The following is a 20,567-nucleotide window of genomic DNA, read 5'->3' on the forward strand; positions in this document are numbered from 1 at the left end:
CTTAAGTAGAACTCTTAATAGCTCTTTACTTTCCACTTGGATATTACTAAAATGTGGGCTTCTTTCAGAACAGCAGCACGTCAAACAGAATCAGGTGAAACAGAATGGGCATGCAGTATCTTTTTAAAGCAGTGAACTTACTTCTCCAGATTGTTATATGTTCCAAAAAATATATGATTCTACCAAGTAAGTATTTACTTCTCTTCTTGTAAGGAGGAGGAAATAAGTAGACAGAGAGATAACCTAGACATATTTAGGTACACACCAATCCCTCACCCTTGTGATAAAGAAGAACACTTCAATAAAGACATAGAATGATTTTTATTTGTAAAATGTAGGGAGACTAAGTGATAAAGTATAAATAGTCATGTAGATTTTTTCCAGGAACAATTTTAATAAAATATGGGGATCATGAAATTCTTCTTGTTATATCATTATACTATCAATATCACTTGCATAAACAATAATTTCAAATATAGAGGGTCTATTAAGGGTTTTACCCTGAAGATTATGTTGTAAAGGAAGAAATAAGAAAATAAAACATAGAGATATATATCGTTTAGAATTCTTTGGTATCATTTAGAATTTTCGTTGTTCAAGCAGCGTTTATTGTTTCATAAATTTCAAGGAAGTTTTGAACAATTAAAATTTTAAAAAGGAGGAAATGCACTTTGGCTGTAGGAATAAGTTGTCTCAGGCCCTGAATTTTCCCAAACCTATTTGTTCAGCCTTCATCACTGCTTCTTTCTCCATGTTGGGTCTATTTTCTCACATTATAAACCCACCTCCTCAACAAGCCAAGTCTCGTTGCTCCCAGAAGTTCAGATCTTTATCCCCATGGTCTCCATCATTTGAGAGCTATTGATTGTCTCTGTTGTTGCTAACAAGACTTAGAGAAGGACTTTGGTGGGCACATATTGGACTATTTGTCAAGGTTTGAGTCAATAGTTTCAGGATGTCTTATAAGAAAATGGGCATTAAATCGTCAGAGCGGAGTCCAAAATGGTCCCTACTAGAAGAATAGGGAGTGTAATTCCCAGAGGAAGTGAGGTACCATAACGTGTTAAATTTTTTTCAGAAGAAAATCTCCTCTAAATAGTTTCAATTTTTGTGGAAGATATACAAGAAAGAAGGGTTTAGAAGGAGGGCACGTCCCCAAAATCTAAGAACTATAAAGAATAATAAAAATAAATATTTATATAGTAAATTATGGCTTATGAAGGAAAGGACAATAAAAATTGGAGGATTTCAGACTCTCCGAATGGAATACTTCCTGCTCCCCAAACACATAATGCTCTTCTACCCTACTCTTCAAAGCTTGTTGAACTGGTTATTGCTTATATGTCCATTAGTCATTTGTCACACTTCATTGCATTATCTCTTTACTTTTCTGCTCTTCTCTAGACTGTGAGCTGCTTGCCCACTGAAGGCAGGGAACACATCTGTATTATTTACAGTCATATCAAAATACCTCCCTCAGTGCCTGATAGAGTATAATGCCCAAATAAATTATTCCTTAGTATATAGTGTAGTGCATGGAATACAGTAGGTACAAAATGATTTTGTTTTTGATATACAAAGCAAGAAAAGAAAAAATGCATATTGATTAGCATGTTTATGTAACTTTTCTTGGATAAAGTGGATTTTCATTTTAAGTAGTGAAGAATCAAACACATTTATTAAAATCACTGAGCCAGAGATCTGATAAGTTGCATTTACTCCCTGAAAGGGCTATAGGTGTCGGCCAGTGCACATCCCCAGCAAGCTTTGGCTGTCTTGACTATGTGAACTTTACACAAGAGCGTGGCCTGGGAAGATTCTTGGTTCCTCTCATGCCCAGCACTCTTGGGTCTGATCGTAATGGAGGCATTGCAGTGTGAAGGTTGCATAAGGAGAACTCTGAAATAGAAGGCTGCTTGTGTGATATTTTCCCTCAACTTTAGTGTTATTATAAGAGTTTTCAGTCTTCTGTTCCTATTTTAAACTACAGCCTGTGTCTATTCGAGTCATCAAGTCAATTGAGTGGAGTTATGTAGTGGAAAGTTTCCAAATGAGAGTTTCACTCACATTTAAAAAGTCATATTGCTGTGACTTCTTCTGCTCAGCTTTGGGAAAAGAAAAAAAATCATATATCAATATCTAAGTGCTGCAAAAAGCACATCATGCACTTTCTCCTTTAACTGGTTCATAAAACTGAATTTCTATCTACAGTACAGAAGTTAAATGTGAACTCATTCTGTAAGGGCAGGAGGACTAATTTTCTTTTTAGTGTTCCATATGGCTAAATTTCACATAATCCTCACGTGACTAGGACTAAGGCAATTTCTTATGGCACAGGCAAATACAAGGAAAACTTCAAGAAAAATGAGAAAATGCATGTTGGGTCAGATCAAGGGGTCAACTTTCTCAAGCTCTTTTTAATAGTATTAAGTACCTAATATGTGCTAAATTTGGGGGATTTACAGAGCAAAACAAAAGCCTGGACTTCAGAGAGCTCACCAAATAATTGGGCAGATAGCACCAGTGTGTGAAAAGAGTATATGAAAGGATATAATAATGTGCCATAAATAACTCTAACTTTAATAATTTTATCAATGCAAACTCTATGGTTCAATTTTGATTATATCTTCAGTAAATAGTATTTGTCTGTATCTAAACAAACATGGCTCCCTCTCATTGATTTCAACTGCTGTTTATAGTCACTACTTGTTCCATATCAGGAACCCTCACTAGCAATATGCCAGGGACCAGTAAATACTATTTCTTTAACACTTCCAAACTTTTCAAAATTAACTTTATGTGCGTCATCTTTTTAAGCTCATGGTTTACCCTAGATCATCCGATTACTATATAACAAATCTAGACTAGAAACAGAATTATTTGTAGTTCATAGTGTGGGGACCTGAGGTTGGCCACCCCAAGATATGTCTCTTTGGCATGAGGATTATTTGAGGCTGATTGCTTTTGATAAACTGGGACAGGGAAGGAGGCTCTGAGGAATGGAACTTGCCTTTCCTTAGGACACATTTACATTTGTAAGGTAAATCTCTATCTGTAAAAGCTGCCTCCCTCTCTGTACCAGGAAGAAGAAAGGAGATGGCCTTCTCTCTAAAAACTCTTAATCAATACCAAAGGCAACGACTTAAAATCTGCATTTTATTGTGCTTCTCTGGTAACCTCCTATAACTGACTTCCCTCCCCCTCCCAACTTCGGCATTTCTTAAGGATTAAGCATCTTTCTTTAGGCTAGGAACTGATTGCTGAGCTCACCTGTGACCGCCCAGCTCCAGACAATCGACTTGCCTCCAGCTACGCCCTCTGAGACAGCAGACCACTACCTGCTGTGTCCATCAAGCACTGTGCTGACAGGGCAATCTTGTGACTATTGTGGGAGGGACATTTCAGCCACATGTGAAACACCCCGTTTGGGGGTATATAACCACTATGTGCACCCCACTTCTTCGGTGCCCTTTCTTCCTTTGAAAAGAAAGGCCCTGGGCCATGGTTCCTCATAAAGCTTTGTTTAATTTTCTCTTGCTATTCTGTCTCATGTGAATTTAATTCGTTCTCTGGCCAGACGAAACCCCATTTGGGGAGAGGAAATGTCCTCCTCCCCTACAATAGTAACAACGAGACTTGAGAGGTTGATACTAGATCTGGGTTTTGGTAACAATATGGTATGGCTTGTATCAAATTTTACCACTTTTTCTCTCCAGAGTAAGGCTTACTCACATAGCTAGAAGGCTACTGATGCTCCTTTGCATTATCAGGGTGTTATTAGTCAATCAAGCTGTAGAGCCAAAATTCTCTACAGCAGGCCCATTAGTCCTCTCAATAACTGACTCTCACTGAGTTTTACTAGGGAATTTTCCTTTATCTTATGTTGCATGCTGAACTATTCAAGTGAAATATTTCATTCCAATTCTTTAGAAAGTCACAAAAATATTTATTTCTTCATTCAGTATCATCTATAGAAAGACCAAAAAGATGGAAAATAACTATGGGAAGGTAGCAGAATGTGCTACTCCAAACTATGCCTCTTCGGCATAAGGATTATTTTAAACTGATTATTTTTGAGAACTTGCAGACACAGGAGATGCTCTGAAAACAGTAGAAAGTTCTCTTTTGTAGGGGAAATTCACACTTATAAGGGAAATCTCCATTTCTTAGGCTATCTCCCTCTCCATACCAGGAAGAAAAGGATGACTCTAAACCACAAGAAACGTTATCAGTGGAGAAGTCATTAACTTAAATCTGCATAACATCCTCACTCTCATTTACTATGCTTCTCCTGGTAACTTCCCATAACTGCCTCTCCCATCCCCCCCAACATCTTTTGTTTGTCTCTAGCCAAAGATGATATTTAATGTGGTCATGTGGTCGTCTGGACCATTTTGGAGAGTTACTCTATTTTTTCTCCTGGATATCTCCCATGTGTACATGAGGTATACATGTTAATAAACTTCTGTTTGTTTTTCTCTTGTCAATGTGGCTTTTATTACAGCGAGGTCTCAGGCAAGAACTCAGAAGGGTAGAAGGAAGATAATTTTTCCTCTCCTTCACTATCATATTTAAATAACAAAAAAAAAACTGGTCCCCTAAGAAGTTTGTAATGGATTTTCTTTTGGAATTTGTGAATCATGTAACTCACTGCTTTCATTTTTGCTTTAACCTCCTAGACATCAAAGTTAAATTTATGATTCAGTTTGAAAAATCATAAATTTCTTTATAGCCTGGATATCATTGTGTTAGCGTTCTAGTCTCAGTTTCAAAAAAAATTTGATATTCTATTTTATTGCCATTTCCTTGATCTTTTCTTTTAATTGATATTTTTCTGTTTCATATTAGCTTACCGAAACCCTCAGATAAAGAAGATGAAAAATTCCTATATAAGTGGTAAGAAGGTCAGTTATATGAAATTTTAATAATTATTTGATATGACAACTTAAACTTACCATAAGAATCTAAGCTTTTCACAAGGACTTTGCCTTTCCTATCAAAACATAATTTAGAGAGTTTAGCAAACTAGATCTTTGGAAGAGAAAGTTTCTTAAGTGAAACGTCAGTACTGTTCATTTACCAATGTTTTGAAGATTAACATGATTTTAGAACCCGGTTCAATGACCTAATTATATTTTTCTTCTTTTTTTTTAACCCTCTGGGGTGTTTTCATGCTTGTTGGATTAGATATCTACAGAAGAATCACTGGCAAAATAAGAAACATATATAATAAATTGAACACAAACAGTTCTACTTCATTCCTGTTTTGAAAGGGATGCAATATAGGCCATCATAGTAAAAGTGACAGGGAAGACAGGAGCTGATTAAAAATACATTATCTTTACAGTTTTACATGCATTTAATATGTCAACCCTTTTCCAATTCTTTTACTTTGTCAGCCTGAAACAGAAGGGCTTCAATAGGGGACATGTCTTGTGCCAGGGTTTGACTGAGTTATATTTCCTCATCCAAAAAACAGATTTCATTATGTCATGCAAAGATAAATCTTGTAAAATGCCTGTGTTATTTTTTCTTTTGAAGAGGGGGAGCATACTCTTTTCTAACATCACTTGGAAATCATTAAAACATAATATAACTTATTTTAAAAAATATCTGCAAACTCTTGCTAAGTCTGTTCAGAAGCAAAGGACAGGTTTCAAAATATGAGAGACCACAAATCCAAATTTCAGGGCCAAGTGGCATTTGGGCTGTGTGTGCAGGGAGATGAAAAGCAGTCCATAGGCTCAGGGTCAATAATTCTATTTGGGCTGATTTTAACAAGACTGCCCTCCATTGAGTGCCCCAAATTTCCTATTGGGGGAATGTATCACTGGCTTCTTTATCCCTCAGAGTCATCACACTCAGGCTATATCAAGCCCTCTTTCTCCTAACCATATTGTCCCACAAATATTATTATCACATGTGTAACTAACTAACAGCTTTGCACTATTTTCTCACAGGGCATTTGTATTTTAACAAGAACAAATGATGAAATACTAGTAGAGTGACTTTCAGGAATGTTCTGTGGGTTATTAAAAAAATTTAAAGTGGTGGCGGATCCTAAAATCTGGCCACATGTGGAATTGGCTAATATTGATTCTGTCAATTCTGACCACAAATCCAGGAAAATGAAGAGAGGTATCCTCTGCCAGTCGAGGTGTATTCATGTGTTCTTTAAATTGGTATTTTCTAGAATTTCAAGAAATATTTCTAGAAATAAATTATGACCTATCTATACTACAGTGAAAATTTTGGATCAATCTAAAAGGCTATTTGGTTTAAAGTATTCTACACAACAAATATCAGGTAGTCATTCAAAGTAATATTGTAGAAAATTTTTAATGCCATGGAAAATGTGTAAGATATATTATTTAGTGATTAAAATAGGGAACAAATATACATAAAATTATTTTCTAAATTTAAAATAGTAGCATGGTCATAAATTCATGTGGGAGTAAAAAAACTGAAAAACCTTTACTTTCTCTTCTTCTACCCAAAGAGACTCTTTTTTTCCTTCTTTATACAGTGTTTCTCAATGAAAAAAATTCTACTTTTCTGAATTCTCAATTGTGAAGTGTATTCTAATTTAGACAAAATATTTTTAATTTTCATTTTTCAATTAAAATTTCAGATGCATGGTTCTCATCTGAATACCTCAAGTCCATGGCACTGATTTTGACCAGTATAAGAAAAATACATTGTACCAGTGGCGGTGACTGTCAGTCTCAAACGAAGAGCCTTATATCAGTAAACCACATGTTTATTTATGAATATCAATAGACCTCTGATAATTTAGTGAGAAAATGAAAAACAGCAACCTTGTTTCAGAATTTGTGGCAAGGTGACCAGCAGAACAAAGGGCTACTGATAGAAGGAGGAACAACTATTATAGAGACATGGAATTTTTTCATAGTAGTATATCCTGGCAAATATCTGTGACATAAGCAACTCATCAACATATGTATTTTTCCACAAAATTTATCTCAGAATTTGCCCCAAGATGAGAGACCAGTACTGCAGAGAAGTCTGTTTTCCAACATTACATTCAGGAAGCAGTGGTGATACTTTTCAGCCATCACCCATGTTTTAGTTTTGCTCACCAGGATGGCTTTCTGTCAAAATACGTCAGTGAAGAAAAACGGACTTCCCTCTGGTTGTCACTTGCATGTAAGCTCTACCATGAGAATGTAGCAAGGAGTTCCTTTAGGCTGGGAGATGTTATCTGTTTTGTTGACTATCTGATATGCACCATCTCTTTTCCATGTGATATTTTATTTTATCTGAATAATAATCCTTTAGGACAGGCACTATTATCTTCACTTTACAGATGTGTAAGCTGAGACTCAACAGGATTCTTTGATTTCCTAGAAAGAAGTACAGCTTAGACACAGAATGTATAGCTACCAGCTTAATATGCGATGCACTATTCCTTGCATCAGTGTCTTGAGGGTAGATGAAACAATTTCTGAGATTATAAGGTACTGTCAACGTTTCCAAATAGATCTTACAATTTTCAGACTTCTCAATTTAATGAATTACTTACTTTTAACGTTAATATACAATAATATTGACATTATTGAATATGGGATTCAACTAGCCTTCCTTCTCGCATCAGTGCATAGCTGCCTCCCTCTTTTCCCACCAGCTCCACCTATCACGGTTCGAACATCTCCATAGCCAACTTCCAGACCAAGTTGATCCACAGGGTGGGTGGACCAAGTCTAAATGGCTTCCATTCTCTTGTGAAATTCTATACGAGTCTTTGCTTACACTTTTAAGTATTAATTAACATCTTTCGAAATGTGTTTTCTTAGTTTAGTTCAGTCTCATATGGCTCTTTTATCTTTCTAAACTTTAATCTGCTTTTTATTAGTAATAATATTTAATTAAATCAAGCATTTTATTTAATTTAATTCTTGTTATTAATATGCTTCAGGAAGTGTATTAAATGCTTTAAAATTTTATCTCATGTAACAACCACAAAATTGCTAAGAGGCTGGTAGTATTATTCCCTTCTGAAATTTTAGGAAAAAGAAGCTCAGGGAGATTAAATAAAGAGCTTCAATGCTAATATATAGTGGTGGAGAAAAATATTTCTTGGCTTTCATCTGAAGAGAAATTACAAAATTAAAAATTAAAAGACGTTTTGGGAGCTGGCCCCGTGGTGTAGCGATTAAGTTTATCATGCTCCACTTTATTGGCCTGGGTTCACGTGTTCAGATCCTGGTTGTGGACCTACACCACTCATCAGCCATGCTGTGGCAACATCCCACATATAATGTGGAGGAAGATCAGCCCAGATGTTAGTTCTGGGCTGATCTTCCTCAGCAAAAAAAGAAGATGTTTAGGAGTGATGTTAGAAATCATCTAGTATCCTATTTTCCCTAATGAAATTGGCAGCTCTCTCCAGCGATCTATGGTGGTTCTCTGTCCAGGGTTGGCTGGCAAGCAGAAAGAATCCCAGGTCCTCTACTCTCTGGTCACTTGGAACACTTTTCTTTCTATCTGTTTTATATTGGTACATGACATAAGATATCATTAACAAAAGTGTTCTGGGCTAAGGAATTTTTAGAAACCACTAACCCAAAGGTCATGAACTTTTCAGTTTGTGTTTGCATCCGCATTCTTCTGATAATTAGCTGAAGTCCAGTTTTCTCACATGTTAAATGAGAAAAATTATTCTCTTATCTCAGTGGAATGTTTTAATAAGTAAAAGAATATATGGAAATGCAACAATTTATGGAAAGTACCTAGAACCTAACAACAACTCAAGGGACTTGAGTTCTCCTCCATTACTTTTATTCTTACCAAGACCTCTTGTCGAACAATACCATAGCTGTGCTTGGATATACCTAGCGAGAGGCAATTCGCTATTTAGATAGAGGAGAAAATTAGCTTCTATCTTTGAACAGTACTAACTGACAGCAACACTACCTATGTGACAGTGAAAATTGTTACACAGTATCAATGTATGTTATTGCTTCCATTACAACCAAGATTGGAGTAGTTTCTAATACTTCCTTTCCAGTTCCTGGCTTGGCAATTTGCCACTTCTTTTCACGTCTTTGCAAAGCATTACGTGGTTGGATAATGGTTTTAATTAACTGCTACCTGAAGGAAAAGGCTTAAGCACCAGTAATTAGTACCTCATTCACCAGACTTCAATTTTGCATTCTGACTTATTTTCTTTCAACCTTTGTTTGTCCTATATTTAGTCAAAGGAATTTGTAGGAAACTCCTCACAGCATCTTTCCAACACCTTCACATTTTATAGCAACAGACTAATGGGCCACCAGAGCAGCAAAAGCAAATAAGCTCATTCAAACGTAGTGGTTCATCATTGAATTGGGGAGGAACATGACATCTCTTCTTGCATATTTCTCACTTATCCATCCTAAGCGTGCCTTCACTGAAAAATAGCAAGGCGCAGAATAATACATGAAATCTGCTGCATTTCTAGAAATAGATGTTTTCTAAATCCTAAATAATGGAAACAATTTTTAAGATTTTTAAAACACAGAGATATATACAAAAGAAAATAAATTATTCATAATGACATAACCAGAAGTAAACATGGTCAACATTAAGATGAATTTATTTTTGTTATTTATCTAGTTGTCACATTTTTTGAGATTGTATTATAGAAGTTTATATCAGTTTTACCTTAACATTATACCAATCATTCTTTACATAATTGAAAACAATAGCTAATAAACTTAAGGACTAAATGTAATATGTACAAAAAAATCAGATTTACTTGTTTGACTTTCACTTAATTTCCTTCTAACTACCTGCCATATATATCAATTTTGATGTGTTGACCTTGTTCAGAACTCTGAAAAGTTCTAATTGATCATATATATATATATATATATATATATATATATATCAGTTACACATGCTCTGTCTACAAACTGACGACACAACAAAAGAGAATTAGTATCGCATCAGACAATCTAAAAATGTAAAAGCTAGGGAAGATTTGAAGTATCATCTATTATAGGACTCTCATTTTAAAGATGTTCCTAAATGTTCAGTCAGGGAGAGATGAAAAAACTTATACATGGACATCTAGAATACTAAGAACAAGACTAGGATTAGGTCCCAGGACTTCTCACCCTCCAATCCTTGGTAATAGGTGTGAAATACATTTATTCAGAGGCTTTATCCAATATATAATTTATTTTCTGTTCATCTATTCCTCTTTATAAGTTTTATACTTTTCAAAGATAAATTTCTCCTTTCCATGTCTTTGAAAATTCTGGGAGAGAGATCAAATTCTTTTGACTTCATTTATCATCAGACTGAATATTCAATAGTCTATACAAACGGCGATAGTTAATTCTCACACCCAGCAAAGTCAGGAGCTGGGGAAACCTTCATAAATCTCAAAGAGCTTTGCTGACTACTTCTCTTCTGATACGTATCTTGGACTTAAACTGTTTCTTATAGGAATTATGCAATTTTATTGTTTGAACCTCCCATTACAAAGAATGAACAGGGAATGAATACACACACACACTCACACCAGTTTTGCAGAAAATAAAACAAAATTGCCATGAGACTAGGCGTAGGAAGCTAACTGCATATGATGCTCTGAAGTATTCCAGAACAGTTGTCATTGGCAGACTTAGTCCTTAAATTTCTATCACTCTTATTTCTTACTGAATATTTAAAGGATTCCTTTAAATCCAGTTCATCTGGAGTTTAATTTAAATTAATTCAAGAAAGGACACCGGGAAGAAATCAGAGAATGGTACACAGACAAGGAGTGGCACATTCTTAAAATGAGGAATGCTCATGATAGGAGGAAACAGATTGGTCATGGAAATTCAGTTCCTCCCCTCATTTCATAACACAGCACAGTGTTGCTAATCTGAGGTCAACACAAGAATTAGCTCATTCCAACAACTAAACTCAGAAGGCTTTTACTTTTTAACTAGCTGACTTTCACAACCAGTAAGCTCCCGGTATTACAAAGTTGCCTGGGAGTTCACTTTTCCTTTTTTCACATAAGTATATAGGACTAAGGAGGCATATTCTTCTAATAAGCTCATTTTATGTTAGACCATCCCCTTTATTCCTGACCCAAGCACATTTCTGCAGGTTGAGAGCTCAAGGAGTAGTGTGTCATCTTCTGTCTGTGTTTGTAACTTCTTTCTCAATAAGCCCAACTTTATATTTATAGTGTGTAGTGGTGGTGGGGTGTGTATCCATGTCCCCATAACAGATGGTTCATTTAATCAACATTTAGTGGCCAACTACCAGATGTCACACAGCACAGCAGGATCTGGAGACACAGTGATAAGACACAGACCTTTAAGGAGTACATCATTTGGTGCAAAGGCAATAAGTAAATAATGACAATAAAATTTACCATTACCATATAACATTTTTGAACAGGGGCCAGGGGATCTGTGAGTAAAAGCAGCTTTAACTGTTTCTGATAGCAGCTTTTAGCAAAAGAAATGCTATCACAGCCAGAAGAGAGTTGTCCAAGCAGAGAGTATAGCATGCAAAAAGTCATGTATTTAAAAATTCCAGAGATGCTCTCTGGAAAATTATGATTCATTGGAACGGGGAAGGAATGGCTCAGGGATTATCAGGTATTACTATTTTAAGAAATATACTAGGGAATTTTCATGTACTAGTGGTTTGGAAACCAGTCTTTCAAAAAGATCTAAAATTCATAGCTGTGTATGTCGATCTTCTATTTATTCCATTTACTGCTCACTACTCTTCCTTTTCCCTTTTTTCTATATCTGTGTTATATGATTTTGAGAAAAGGACCTTATTGCCCTCTAGACAACTATGGTTATGCTATTTTTCATAAAGGAAGCACCAAATGTGACTCAGGGCTCAGGGGGTTCTTATGCAGAAGAAGATGAAGTTAATTAGCAAATACATAGAAAGATGAAAATTGAGTTGTCACCATTGCAATGAAATTAACAACTGCTAAGCTGGGGAGATATGGGTACAAGCAAAGGTTAAAAAAAGGAGCAGACATTAGAATTTTCCTTACCCTTGGGCAATAATCTTAGTTGGAGTCCCAGGCATTGCGTTTTGTCCACTCATTTAGTGATTGATAACTTCAATTACCTACTTAACACAAAACCAGGGATGAAAAAGCTCAGCAGTCAACCTGTCAAAAGAAGAACAATGCTAATATTAATAACAACAATCTTAGTATTTAGTCATAATTATTACAAATAGCATGTTTTGGGAGTTTACCATGTGCAAAGAATTGTGCTAAGTACTTAACTTCATTGTCTCATTCAATTCTCACCATAATCTAATAAATTATCATTATTTTTCCTATTCTACAGATTATGAAGCTAAGGATTTGAGAGGTTTAAAAAGAAAGTAGTGGGCCTGACCTGGTAGTGCAGCAGTTAAGTTAACGTGCTCTCCTCCTGCTCGGTGTTCACTGGCTGTAATCACGAGCGTGGACCTATGCACTGCTTGATCAAGCCATGCCATGGCAGGCATCCCACATACAAAATAGAAGAAGAAGGGCATAGTTGTGAGCTCCAGGCCTTATCTTCCTCAGCAAAAAGAGCAGGATTGGCAGTGGATGTTAGCTCAGGGCTGATCTTCCTCAAAAAGAAATTTTTTTTAAATAAATAAAAAAAAGAAAGTAGTGCAGACACTCAAAATTATTAAACGGTTCTAGTGATCAGGAATGTTTTAATTCATTGCCACAATGTTTATTCTGCTTGATCAGTTATATTTTATTTATTAGAAGATTGTTTTAGAATAAATGTTTTTTTAACACAGAAAATGTAAGAGTACAATATTTTCTTCTGAATGTACTTGTATATTGGACTAATTTGTACCCTGTGTGTATTGTAGAGTGATGGCAACAACACCAATATATTTTACAAACTAAAAATAGGTCCTACGACTGGGAAAGGAGACTTGCTCCAGTAGAGCTAAAAGTCATGAATTCTAGAGTGGATGCAATAAATTAGAAGGTTAGTTCACTACAGTTCATCAATGTTGGAGACCGGCCCAATGAAGAAGAAGAATCAATGACTCTGCTACTTCTATTGAAATTAGTTGATTAATGGCAGACTACATTAGCTGATTTTTTCTTTTTTTTTTTTTTTTACTCCTTGTGTCATCCTGTTAATTAGGAAAATTCCCTCTGCTCATTGGAAATTTGAAACAAATTCACTTGCCTCCTGAATATGTTGACCTAGCACAGAAATAATTTTCTTTTGAGAAACAGGACATTTTAGAACTGTCTCTTCTTAGGTTACAACAAGTGGTCTCAAGCAAGCCAACTTCTTTAAGTTTTCAATCACTAACATAAGACACACCCTTGATTAAACAAAAAAGAAAATTACTTTAATTTTTTTCTGTAAAATTTATACAATTTACTTCCTTATTTTATAATTGATTTTTTGTGTCCATTCAGGCCAAAAACGTTTCCATACTTACACAATGTAAAATGAATAAGAACATATTTAGACATCTGCATTTTTTATGCTAAAATAGATTAATATACTCTACCTTTTGAATCTTAATTATTTGCATTGTACAGTTAAAGCAGATATCATATACATACAGTATAATATCCTGGCATGTTTATCATATATAGAGAGACATAAATATGTAACACTCATTTGAAATATTATATTTATTATTGTATTATAAAATAAATTCAAACTACAAATTTACAGAATCATACAATTTAAATTGCCTGTAATTCTTCTATTAAGATCATGCTTTTAGAGTAGAAACCATTACTATTCCCTTTATTCAGAAATTTGGAGCTCAGATGATCTTTATTTGAAATAAATTATTTGGTGATATTAATTGAACAAAGTATTTATTCTATAAGTATTTATTGAAACCAGATACCAGACTCAGTGCTTGAGTTGAAACTTGAACAAGATTGGGAGTTTTCAGCCTCATGAATTTGAGAATTAAGCAGGTTAAACAAAATACTAAATTCATAATCACAATGCAGTTAACAAGTTAAGTAAAAAGGAAAGTGCAACATGCTATAGGAACTCCTATAGAGAATATCTAATCCAGCCTTAGGGATTCAGAAAATAATTATCGGCACAATTAACAATTGAGTCTAGACAGAGAGGTCAGTTAAGAGTTAGCTGGGTAAAGAGTTGGCTGAGAGTGTTCCAGGCAAAAATAGCATCATGTGCGACTCCCTGCAAATGGGGAAGGAGTATGGCAAGTGCGAGAAAATCTGAATATAGATGGACTTGGAAAGTCAGGAAAATCAGGAACAGAAATCTTAGGATGATATCTATGTAGAAAATACAAAAAGCAATTGCCTTATTAAAAGGAAAGTCTGAGGATTCAAAGATTAAAAGAATATATATCTTCCAAAGAAAGTAGGTCCACGTGGAAAACAGCATGATTCAAAAAGTGAAGTCTTGGTTGTTTCCAAATCTTGGCTATCGTATATAATGCTGTGATGAACATAAGGGTGCATATATCTTTCCGAATTAGTGTTTTTGTATTATTCATATAAATACCCAGGAGCAGAATAGCTGTATAGTATGGTAGTTCTATTCTTAATTTTTTGAGGAATTTCCATACTGTTTTCCATAGTGGCTGCACCAACTTACATTCCCAACAGTATATGAGAGTTCCCTTTCTCCACATCCTCTCCAACACTTGTTGTTTCTTGTCTTTTTGATAATAGCCATTCTAACAGGTGTGAGGCATTGTGGATACAAAAAATTGTGGTTTTGAATTCAATTTTTCTAATAATTAATGATATTGAACATCTTTTCATATGCCTGCTGGCTGTCTGTATGTCTTTCTTAGACAAATATCTATTCAGATACACTGCCCACTTTTCAATTGGGTTGTTTGTTTTCTTATTGTTGATTTGTATGAGTTCTTTATATATCTTGGATATTAACACCTTGTTGGATATATGATTTGCAAATATCTTCTCCCAGTCAGTATGTTGCTTTTTGTTTTGATGATGGTTTCCTTTTTTGTGCAGAAGATTTGTTAGCTTTGGGATTTTGATGGATGCCTTTTATCAAGTTGAAGAAGTTCCCTCTCTATTTGTAGCATATTGTGTTTTTGTCATAAAAAGGCTATGGATTTTGTCACATTATTTTTCTGCATCTATTGAGATAACATGTGACTTTTGCATTTTATTCTAGTGATTGGTGTATTACCTTGGTTGATTCTCAGATGTTAAACCAAACTTGCATTCATAGGATAAATCCCATGTAGTCAGGGTACATAATCCACTTTATGTATTGTATAGATCAATTTGCTGGTACCTCTGAGAAATCTTATGTATATATTCTTAAGAGAAATTAATCTGTAGTTTTCTTGTTATGTCTTTGCCTACATTGACATCAGAGTATCAGGCTGAGTAGTATTCCATTGTGCATATATGTATGTATATATACATATGTGTGGTGTATATATATACACCACATCTTTATCCATAGAGCTTTTGCACAGCAAAGGAAAGCATCATAACAAAAGGTTTGGTTGCCATTGGCTTTGCTGTCTTGTTCTTGTTGTTGTTTATTTAACTTCCTAGGCTAATTTTGTAATGTATGCATTTTATATAATATGCTGGCATTGAAGTCTCAGCTTGATTAGCTTAGTGATGAGCTAATGATTGGATGCATATTTCCTCAAATTTTTGAACAATTATTCTTCCACACTTTCCCAAGGAGCTCTGCATGTGCATTGAGCACATCTTTAACACTAAAGCAGTTTATAATTCTGCCTTACCATTCAGTTCTTAATTGTGCATGGCCTCAATGTCAGCAAGAGTAATGAGATTGGACCCTCTTTGGTGTTTCTTTGGACATGCATACAGTTTTTCTCATGTTTACAGTCTTCTAAAACCCCAGGAATGTGTCACAGCCTTTCCAAATCACTTATAAATATTTCATTCTTCATATCTTCATTTTAAGTTTTTGGCCAGAGTGTCATTTGCATAAACTGGTAATTGCACCTTTGAGTAACTGTGACGTTTACCAATTGCCATTAATTATTTTCAATAAATACCCCAGGAATAGGATGTTTCTTACATAGCAAATCCGCAGTCAGATCAACTGACCACAATACCCATGAGTGCAGCTTCTCCAGGGGGCTGTAAAACAGATTGAATAGTGGCAATGTATCAGGGATGAAAGTTTTTGAGTTGCTACAAAACCTGTCTACCTGAAACCTGTCTAACCACCAGATGGATTCAAGGTTGCGGGTTTCCACAGCTGCCCTAGTTGCAAGACCATTGCATTCAAGGCTCCCATGGAAACAGCAGGAGGCAGATAGGAGTAGGTCAAGTTACAAAATCACACTGCAGATTTCACCGTGTTTCAGCAGCTGTTCCTGAATAAATGCTCCTCAGCTTGCTGCAAGCCTATGTTTAATTTCCAAAGTTCTTAGAATATTGACCAAATCATTTATCAATACTGATTCCAAAACCAGACAAAGATATTCAAAGCCAAGAGAAATACAAATAAATATCCCTCAACAATATACACACAAAAATATGTAATAAAATGTTATAAAATTAAATCTAGCAATAGATGAAAAATATAAAACGTTATGAAAAAGTGGCATTAATTATGAGAAATGCAAAGATAGTTTAACATTCAAAAATAAGTCTGTTCATGATATTAATCAAATAAACAGGATGAAATATATGGTAATCTCAAAAAATGAAGAAAAAATAATTTGAGAAAGTTCAAATTGGAAATAACCTAAACATCTTTCAGTAGTAAAGCGGATATCTAAACTGTGTTGTATTTCTACAGTTGAGTTTACATACCAGTTAAAAGACATCACTATTGGGGCTTGGCCTCTAGCCGAGTGGTTGAAGTTCTGTGCACTCTGCTTTGGAGGCCAGGATTTGAGGGTTCACATCCTGGTGTGGACCTACTCCACTCATTATCCATGCTGTGGAGGTGTCCCACATACAAAATAGAGGAAGATTGGCATGGATGGTAGCTCAGGGCAAATCTTCCTCACCAAAAATAAGTAACTACTAATAGGTGCAACAACACATAAACCTCAACAGATAAATTTGGGAATAGAACACATAAACTTAGTGAATTTTTCATGATATTATTGGGGAAGATATTAGTAGTATTTGAAGCATATTTATAACAATATATTCATTAATTCATTACTTATTTATTTATTTTGTGAGGAAGATTGGCCCTGAGCTAACGTTCATTATCAATCCTCTTTTTTTTTTTGCTTGAGGAAGATTAGCCGTGAGCTACCATCTGTACCATTCTTCCTCTACTTTGTATGTGGGATGCCTCCATGGCATGGTTGATGAGCAGAGTCGATTGACTCATCTGGGTCTGAACACCCAAACCCAGGATGCCAAAGTGGAGTGCAAGGAAATTCAACCATTTGGCCATGGGGCCAGCCCCTAATTGGTTAGTTTTAGAGTTAATAAAATAAGAAGCAAAAAATTTTGAAATTATAGTGCTGAAATTTGGGAAAAGTTTTGACAGATGAAGTATTTTTAATGTTTTATTTTATATCATTTTTATATTATTGACTTTTATTTTTATTCACGTATTATTTCTATAATAATGAAAATAATTAAATATGTGTGTATATAATCTGTAAATATTTGTCTGCATAAATACTGATATGAAAATATACATATCAAATTGTTAACACTACATTCTTTTGATAAAAAAATTAACTGATCTTTATGAAGTTAGCAGTTTTATTTTATAAAATTCCATGGTATTATTTCTAAAGTAAAAATTGCATTTAGAATATTAATAATATGTTTATAATTAAATTTTGTGATATATAATCTTTTAAGTGGCAAATTCAATTAATTAAATCAACTGTACAGTAAGACAATGACCATGAAAATGCAAATTGAAAAATTAATTCATACTTTATGTTTCAGCGGTTATTTTTTTTTTTTTAAGATTTTATTTTTTCCTTTTTCTCCCCAAAGCCCCCCGGTACATAGTTGTGTATTCTTCGTTGTGGGTTCTTCTAGTTGTGGCATGTGGGATGCTGCCTCAGCGTGGTCTGATGAGCAGTGCCATGTCCGCGCCCAGGATTCGAACTAACGAAACACTGGGCCGCCTGCAGCGGAGCGCGCGAACTTAACCACTCGGCCACGGGGCCAGCCCCTCAGTGGCTATTTTTGAAAGTAACTTTCTCTAGGGAAAGGAAACATAAAATTCTGCTAATACTTCTATATGCTCATCATCATATTTTCCACTTAATTTTCAAAACAGTTGCAAGATTTGGCTATTATTATCTACATTTTATAAATTAAAGGGTGAGAAGAGAAAAGGTTTAATAATTTTCTAGCAATCACAAACAGAATTGCTGGTTGAATAAAATTTGAAAGCATGTAATTCTATTATGTAAACCCACAGTATCTGCAATATATCAGCCTATCCTAGTTTATTTATTTTTCATCTATTCATTTGTTGGAAAGAGGTTTGTTCTGTGTCTACAAAGACATACAATCAAGAGCAGAATTAAACAGCATTTGGATATTTAAAACAAATAAACCATTGTTTAAAATATTGTTTTCAGTAAAAATTTCCTATAGATTAAATGGGTAAGAAATTGTCCCTGTTTCTAAATCCTATATTGTTAAAAAAAAAATCTGATGTTCCCTATCATTATAGAACAAAGTCTAACATCCTCATCCTGATATTCAATGCCCTTCAACATTATGCCTTTCTTTCTCACTCTAATGTCATGAGCCTTTTGATCTCTACTCTTGCCTGAAAGACTCTTAGTTGCTTGGAATCATATCTGCATCTTGCCTTGGCTTGTTATTTACCAAATAGCAATTACCCAGTTTCTCCTTTTAACTGTGTCATATTCCTCCCATACTTAAAGCCCAAGTAACCAGAACAACACTTGTTATATTCAACACAGTTATGCTTAGTTTTACTTGTTTAAATTTTTTTCTTTTCAAATAAACCAAAAATTTTTGAGAGTAGAGTCATTGACTTTCTTAATCCATCCCAGTACCCAGCCAGTACCTAACATAACACATAGTTCCCAGTCTATAACTATATGTCTAATATAAAAATGGAATTCCCATCACTGCATGAAGTTTTGAAGCTCTGTTCATCTCTCTCTTCCTCATTATCTTATTTCTCTTAAGATCTGTATCACAGAGTTTAGTCCTTTGTGAAATAAACTTCAATCTAGCCTTCTGAAATCTTATCTACTTGAATCTTCTTGGTTAGATTAAGAGTTGTTTGGGGAGCAAATCAATTTGCATCACAAAACTAATTGAAATCTAAACCATATGTGGAAAAACAAAACTGAGCAAAAGCTAATTTTTATTGTTTGAAGAGTTCATACAAATTGATTTCAATAAATAATATATTAGAAAATATATTCACCAGTCCTCTGATTATAATCTGTGTTCCAAAGTAGAGACACTTATAGAAAGAGTATCTATAGTTTATGTTTTAGTTCTTTGATACATTATCTCATATAAATGATTGCCATTTGGGGTTTATTTGTCATTGTTTATGAACTAAATGAATATGAAAAGTCCCTGAAAAATATATTTTTCTGACAGGCTGACAAAAAAGGTTTTTGAGTTTACAAAGAAGTCCCTGTAATTTTGTAAATTCACCAATGTAAGTGCCCTTTAAGAAGACTCTAAAGCCAGCCAGTTATTACTTTGCAGAGCATCCTTCTTCATTCAAATTTCCCGATGTAATGTAACAAGATCATCAATTGCGTAGGCTCTGGAGATCCGCTCTGGGTTTGTACCTGGACACTTTACTTACCATAAGCAAGTTACTTAACTTCTTTTCAGCTCAGTTTTTTACTGTGTAAAATGGAGGCAATAATTTTGCCTAAATCACAGTGTTTTGGAAAGAATAAAAGTTAATATGTATAAGGTTCCTAGTACAAAAATTAATACACAAATGTAGAATAGACACAGGTTGTTTTTACTATCATTCTTATTTTATTCTCCCTATCTCAAATTACTTTTTTGTTCTTTTTGGTAATATTTGTGTATATTTCGGTTTCTTTCACTAGTGTTTACTGTTTTTCAGTGTAGAACTATGGCTTTTTTATTTCTTCATACTGATTTCTTGATCCCTTACTTACCACAATGATTTGCATATGCAAGGAACTTCATGAATATCTGTAACGTAATGTACAAGTATCCAATTTCATTGGCTAAATACTTAAATAATGCATATGACAAGCCCTTGATAAATAATTATTTAAAAATTAGACAGCAATGCATATTTCATTGAATATAGCTTTAACACTGAGTAGCTTGTATTAAAGTCTTTTCAATTCAATTGTTGTATGTTCATGAAGATCTAGTATTCCTAGCGTTATTATTTTTTTTGTTTGTGTAATTGGTGAACTATATTTTTCTCTTTTCATTAGGAAATTTTCAAAAGGGTGGTTATTTATGCATCTAATGATTATACAGTCAAGTTTGTGTAATTATAAAATCTCATGGATCAGAAATCAGCCAGATGAGAGGAACTTATAGTTAAGGAGAGTTACTTAAAATGAGAGCAGGTATTTTATTTAAGAGATATGGTGGGGAAAATGAAACTTTTGGAAGA

Source organism: Equus caballus, chromosome 18 (assembly GCF_041296265.1).
Source record: "Equus caballus isolate H_3958 breed thoroughbred chromosome 18, TB-T2T, whole genome shotgun sequence".
Lineage (NCBI taxonomy): Eukaryota > Metazoa > Chordata > Mammalia > Perissodactyla > Equidae > Equus > Equus caballus.